Consider the following 7,514-nt stretch of genomic DNA (forward strand, 5'->3'; position numbering starts at 1 on the left):
TGGGAGGTTCGGCCAGCCCAATGAGAGGTGAAGGATGTGAAGATTAGAGCCTATAAACTAGGTAGAAGCAAAGCTTGGCACAAAGTTGGCAGCATAACTTTACTATCAATAATCTTCGAAAATACATGAGATGGCCTTCCCTTTTATAGGCTATATGGCCGTGAAAGCTAAGCTAAGTCAAATGAAATGAGAGCAAAATGAAATGCAAGATGACAAGGCACATGGCACATGTGCTCATGACCGGCCAAGCAAAATGAGCTTCTAGAATATTCACTCATTTATGCTTTCTAACACTACTCTAATTACTAAGCACCCCTAATGGGCCTCCATGTAACATGTACACGGCTTTCTCTCTTCCATCCGTCGCTTCATCCAATTGGGCGTGAATGTGCTTAGCCATTGACCTTGTAATAAGGCCTAGACGGTCTAGGTCTACTCCTAGACGCTCCATATGTAGCCTTCCCTCATCATGTCCTAGACGCTCATTCCTTGAGTCTAGACGCTCATCACGGTCTAGCTTTGGGTCTTGGCTTCCATGGTGAGATGTGCTTGGCCCTCCTCCATCAGGAGGAAAGCCTTAGAATCAATGATTACTACCAACCACCCCCTAGAAGAAATAGGCAAAGGGAGAAAGAGGGCCCAAGGGAAGTAAGGGTGGACCTACCTCATTTCTATGGTAAGGAAGATGTAGAGGTATACCTAGATTGGGAGATGAAAGTAGAGCAACTCTTTGCTTGCCATAGGGTGAGTGAAGAAAGGAAGGTACCCTTAGCAACCCTTAGTTTCCAAGGTAATGCCCTGTATTGGTGGACCTCTCTAGAGAGAGATAGACGTCTTCATAGGGAGCCCTAAGACGTCGCCACATACCTTCCTACTACCATAGGGAGTTAATGGACAAGCTCTAAAGACTCCAACAAAAGAACATGAGTGTGGAAGAGTATAGGCAGAAAATGGAGCTTTACATGATGAGAGCATCCATTAGAGAGGAAGAGATCACCACCATATCTAGGTTTCTAAGTGGGCTCAACCTTGAGATAAGGGATAGAGTTGAACTTCTGCCCTACCAAGACTTGAATGACTTGGTTCAACTTTGCATTAAAGTTGAACAACAAAATTTGCGCAAAACTTCAAGTCAAAGGGTGGGTTCTTACTCCAACTTTTATCCCAAGAAAGACTTTAAAAGGAAGGTAGCACATCTAGAGAAGAACACAAAGAAAATACCAAGCCCTTAGCAAAAGATGCCTCCACTCCACCCATCCGTGCTAGGGACACCAAGTGTTTTAAGTGTTTTGGAAGAGGACATGTGCAAGCACAATGTCCAAACCAAAGAGCTTTGTTCTAAAAAGGAAAAGATGAGTACACTAGTGGTGAGGATGAACCTAGTACAAAAGAAAAGGAAAACGGGGAAGGAGAAAGGATAAATCCTTTGGAGGGGGACTTATTGATGATTCAAAGTATCCTCCACAATCAACCTAGTGCATCCATCGAGACACAACGAGAGAACATCTTTCATACTAGATGCAATGTTTTAGAAAATATATGCTCTCTCATTGTGGATGGTGGATCATGCTGCAATTGCTGTAGCACTAGATTTGTTGAGAAACTAAATCTACAAGTAGTTCCTCATCCAGAACCTTACTACGTGTAGACAAACATGTGGAAATCAAGTTCTCTATAGGTAACTGCAAAGACAAAGTTTTATCTGATGTAGTACCTGTGGAAGCTTGCCACATCTTATTAGGTAGACCATGGCAATTTGATAAGAAAACCTTGCATGATGGTCTAACCAACAAGATTTCCTTCATCCACAAGCACAAAAAGTTTGTACTTAGCTCTTTACCACATTCCCAAGTGGTAAAAGACCAAATACAAATGAAACATAAGAGGGATGAAGAGAAATTAGAAAAAGAGAAAACCCTTGGGAAACAAAAGGCGTGGGAGAAGAGTGTTCCTTCCCACAAGGTCATTCAACAAGGCAAGCAAATTAAAAATACCCTTGAAAACATGCTTCTTGTTGAACAACCTAGCCTTACCTCTTGTAAAGGAAAATGATCCTGCCGGCAACTTGAACGTGGGTGGATCGCTTCGTAACACTTTCTGCCCTGTCTTCGCGACTGTGTCTCCTGAAGAATCACCTTCTGAACTCTCTCTCAGATGTCTTAAAAATGTGACCTGCAAAATACACAGACGGCGCCTCTAGCGGCCGTTTGCACTCCGACGATCAAGTTAGTTCAACAGAACCACCAGAAAACTGGAAACTTAGTAAAAATGTGTGTGTGAGAAAAAACTTGCACTCTGTTTTTCCTATCTCTTTTTTTCTCTCTCCTCACTCTCCCCCTGATTCTGCCTTTTATCTCTCTTTTTCTGCTTCTGGGCACAACAGAATTCTGTTATGCTTTTCTGGCATGTGTCAGAACCCTGTCGTGCTTTTCAGAGAAAGCGTACCTTCAGAATCAACAATGGGGAGCGTGAGAGTCTGCGCATGTCTGCGCTTGGCTGCGCCTGTCTGTACCTTTAGCGGTACGGAGTGCTCTTTTGTCTGGACCGCACCCCTCTCAGATGGTGACACGTGGAGGCCTGCGACTCACATCTAACCACACACGTGTCACTTACTGGAAGGGCTCTAGCGCCTCTCTTTGCCTGCCTAAGCTACACCCTTGCGGAGTAACTTAGGATGCTTCTCTTATCTGGGCAAATTGCATACTCTTAGGAGAACGTCGGGTGTGGCTGGTCTAGGCGCACTCACCAAACGTTACTCTCTGCGTAGACGACTTACCCTTCAGGATAACACGCACGTAATGGGTTGAGGGAATCACCAATCACCGACTGGCTTACTAGTTCCCTCAGGCCGCTCTCGTGCATGATTCCTTGAGGTGTGCCCATGCGAGGTCCATGCGTAACGCTCTCGCTGGGAACCTTAGTCCCAGTTTAACTGCGTGTAACACGAGACCCCGATGACCATACACCCGATGACTGATCAGTGTTTATTCGCTACTCGCGCTCTGCCTCCAGGCGCGAGTCTGGGAACTGGTCTGCTGGTGGTCACTTGGCTACCGACAACCGATCACCTTTCTGGGTGATCTATCCTCGACCTCTCTGCCGCCTGATCTGTCGGTGGTAACTTGGTTACTGACCACCGATCACCTCTCTTGGCGATCGTCCCCCTACCTCTCTGCCACCTGGTCCACGTGTCACCCTGCGAGTGGTCCACGTGGTTCTCTGATGCTGATGTCATTGACTACCGATGACCGATCGGATCACAAGCCCCCCAGTCTCGAGTCGAGAACTCGTTCTCAGCGAAGAGACTAAGTGGTCGTACCCTCAGTCCACGTGGCAAGTGGGGCCGCCTCACGTGCCACCTCACGTGCTGCTTCTTTAACGTTTGGGCTTCCTTCCTTAATCTCGCGACACGTGGCACCATCAACGGCCAGCGTTGTGCGTCGCTAGCGCTTCTCTTATTCAAAATGGCGCGCCCTTCCACTGTTCCTTCATCTTCTTCATTTGACTCCCAAACTCTCTGCGAACCTTTCTTCTGCGCACCCATCTTTCTTCGAATTCTCTGTGATCCTATACTCCTACGATCATTCAAAGGTATGGTTTTTCTTTTCCCTGGCCCCTTTTTGGTCATCTTTACCGATTGCATTTACCATTCTAGTTATCATGCATTCACCTTCCCTGTTTTTCTTCTTTTCAACCCGCGCTAGGGTTTTTCCCATGTTTCCGCTTTGGCTTCTGCCTCCCCTTCTTTCTCCTTTACCTGGGCATTTCTTCCTCATTCCCCCTCTCTGTTTTTCACCGAACCATCCATCACTCTCTCCCTTTCTATTTCTGACCCTTCGTTTTTCCTCCATTGCAGCTATCTCACGATGGCTCGCTTGAAGCAGACCGCTCGCGTCCTTGCCTCTTCTTCTGGTGCACAGCCCTCCGCGAGTGCACCAGCTTCGCCACCGCCTGTTGTCACCTCATTCCATGACAACGCCAAAGTCTATGACTGGGCCCCTCTGGCGTTGCTATCTGAAACGTCCATCTTGCTACCTGAGGACCATCTTAACTCGCTTCTGAGCCACGACCCGGATGAACCCTCGTGTTCCATAGACAGGGAAAACGACTTCCACATCCGAGTCCGCATCCCTCCCCGAGGGATGCCCATTTGCGCTGACGACAGGGCCACCAATGGGGTGCCCTTCGTTTTTGTTTACTCCGCGATCTTCAAAAGGTTGAGGTTGCGACTCCCCTTCACCTTCTTCGAGAAAGAGCTGATGATGGAGTTGAACGTCGCGCCCTGCCAACTCCACCCCAATGCCTGGGCCTTCATCCGGGCGTTTCAGATTCTGTGCAACTACTTTGGGCACAACGCCTCGGTGGAGGTGTTCCTCTACTTCTTCGAGGCGAAGAAACCAGGGGATAGGTTTTGGGTCAGCCTGAACGGGGTTGCTGGACGGGTGCTTCTGGGCCTGTACCAGCAGTCCTTCAAAGACTGGAAGGGCAGATTTTATATGATATCCGCCACCCCACAAAGCCCTCATCTGCTTGAGGGGTACCCCCTCTACTGGGTTCCCCAGGTTCAATTTAAAAAACCCAAGGATCTCGAGACCATGGCCCCCTACGAGCGCGAGCTGTGTGGGCTGCTCCTGGGGGCTAAGTATGACTCCGCTCGCCTCATCAAGGATGAGTTTGATGTGGTTTCCCTGAAGAAATATATAGGTAGTTCTTTCTCTGCCGCCCCTTAGGACATTTATACTTCCTCATGCATGCTCTTATACTTTCCACCTTGCTTGCGTCTCTTAGCTGTCTAATTTTCCTCTTTCTTGCCTATGCAGATTCAATGTCAGGGAAAGATAAGAGGTTGGCGGTGTTGGAGCTCGCTAAACGCCGAGCGGCCAAAGGGACTGGCTCTTCCTCTTCCACCACCGAGCCAATCGAAGCCCCTCCGCTCTCGGTCGCGCCAGCCGAAGGCCCCGAGCAAGGGAAGAAAAGGAAGAGACTGGTGAAGGCTTCTTCGCTGGTACCTGCTGCTGCTGCTGCCTCAGTGGAAGAGGAAAGCTCAGGCTCCCCCCTCATTCACCGCCAGAGGAAGAAAGCAGTGGCTGAGGGGGTCTCGTCTCTCCAGCCTGGAGGGATAGAGGTGGTAGAGGTAGAAGAAGGTTCACCACCTCCCTCTCCCTCTACTCGACCGGCTCTAGAGCCCGCATGTCCTCCTTCTCCTGGCCAAAAATCGCCCCCAACCTCCCAACCACCAACTTCCCCCCCAGCAGGCCAATCACCTGGTCCATCCGCTCACCCTGCTGGGGGTGATTCTGCTCAAAAAGAGTGTGCCCCGCCTCCAATGACAATCTCCACCGCCAATGCTGAACATGGTGGGTCTGGCTCGCGCCCAAGCAACACTGGAGCCAACCATGAGAACTTCAGCAGAGTTATCTCCATGGTGCGACAGCACATCAGCAATGAGGAGCTCGTCGACTGGAGCGGGGAGGAGATAGACGCACACCTTGCCAAGCAGGTGGTGCTCTCGCTGGAGTTCTCCAACCAGCATCGCAAGCAGAAGGTCCTAGAGAAAAGGGTGAAGGAACTTGAGCACGACAACGAGTCGCTGCACAGTGACCTTGAAGCCGCTCAGGGGTCTGTCGAGCTGATGCGAGGCATGGTGGAGAAGGCCAGGAGGGAGTACTTGCTGCAGGTCCAGGAGACCATCAAGATGGAGATCTTGATGGGGCAGACTGTTGGTCCTCTGGACTGGAAAGTGGCAGAGTTACAGGCTGAGAATTCCTCTTTGCTCGAACGGAGTCAGATGGTGGAGGAGTTAAAGGCTGAGAACTCCTCCCTACGCCAACAGGATTCTCAGCGGGTAGAGATGCTCAAGGCCGCCAAGGAGGCAACTGCTGCCGCCGAAAAGAAGCTTGAGGAGGCAGTGGGCAAGCTGTCTGAGGCTGCCTCCTCCCTTGCTACCCTTACCACGCAGAGGGATGCTGCAGAGGCTTCGAGGCGAAGTCTGGAGGCGGAGAAAGAGGACTTGATGAACGTGGGCGCCGATTCCCTCATTGATGGATTCGAGCTGGCGCTCGAGCAAATCCGCTGCGTCCTTCCAGAACTGGACCTTGCGCAATTCAGCATTCATCACTCGGTGGTAGATGGGAAACTCAAGCCTCCTACTCCCTGAATCTCTTCCTTCTGTAATTTTGACTTCTTCTGTACAAAGTTTCATTTTGTAACCTTATGTTTCTGCACCATTCAACTCTTTGTAACTGACAATTGTATGAACATCTCTGGTGATATACCTTGGTTTCGATTGCTCAATTTTTCTTTGTATTTTCTTTGGACTCCACTTACCTTTATGTGTGCGACTAACTGTTAGCTAGTTTAGGTTCAGCGCGATCTTGGGCTTTGCCTTTCCTTTCGCACACGACTAAGTGTCAACCAGCTTAGGCTTAGCGCGATCTGCTTCTCTTACTCTTTGCGCGCGACTAAGTGTTAACCAACTCAGGCTTAGCGCGATCTGCTTCTCTTCTCTTTGCGCGCGACTAAGTGTTAACCAACTCAGGCTTAGCGCGATCTGCTTCTCTTCTCTTTGCGCGCGACTAAGTGTTAACCAACTCAGGCTTAGCGCGATCTGCATGATCTCGACTGGCTGTTCCCTCAGCTTGGTGTTTAACAGTCCTCGTGCGTTGCTTTGTACTACTAGCCAATTACTGACGACTCATCGGTGATCGCTCTTTAGTCCTTACTTAGCTTTCTCTGTCGCTCTAGCGCTAAGTGCATAAAGGACCTTGACATCGATTGCTCAAAGTGAGGCCTCATCTTGGGGAAAAGGAAGTGTTTCTCGCTAACCCCTTTCCCTTTCCCCGAGGTCATCACCCTTTGGCGGGTTGAGTCGATCACTCCCTGTCTCACTCCTGGGGTGAGAAAGGTTTTCTTACTGAGAGTTTTACTGGGCCAATATTGGTGCATGCCAAGTGGGTAAGGACGTTTTGTCAAAACCTTCCCTTTCCTTCTCTTGGTCTTACTAGCACCCCTGGCCTTTCAAACCTTTCTGCTTGCGCTCACACCTGGGGTGAGGAAGACTTAGATCGGTGCCAGTACTTGCGCCTAGGGCAAGTAGGGCCTAACTAATCACCTGCACTTGCACCTGGGGCAAGGAGGATTTTAACTTTAATACTTGAGAACACTTTATATGCTGGAAATTTTTCTTTAATTGGGTGGCCTCGTTAAAAACCCTCTTTAGGGAAAAGAGTGCCCCCTTGTCTGTTCAACTGTTTCCACCATAAACAAAGCATGTGCCTTTTAGCGTGAGAACGCCATTACCGTACAATTTTAACTGAAATAAAATTTTAAATGGGTGGCGTTCCACGTTCTGGGGATTGCTCCTCCCTCCAAAGTCTCTAGGCGATAGGCTCCGTTCTCTAATGTCTCCACCACTCTGTACGGGCCTGTCCACTTCGGGGATAACTTATTCTGCATGTCATTCTGATGCGCCTTTCTCATCACCAGATCACCTTCCTGGAAGCGCCTGGGCCTCA

Source organism: Phaseolus vulgaris, chromosome 7, assembly GCF_051622355.1.
Source record: "Phaseolus vulgaris cultivar YP4 chromosome 7, ASM5162235v1, whole genome shotgun sequence".
Lineage (NCBI taxonomy): Eukaryota > Viridiplantae > Streptophyta > Magnoliopsida > Fabales > Fabaceae > Phaseolus > Phaseolus vulgaris.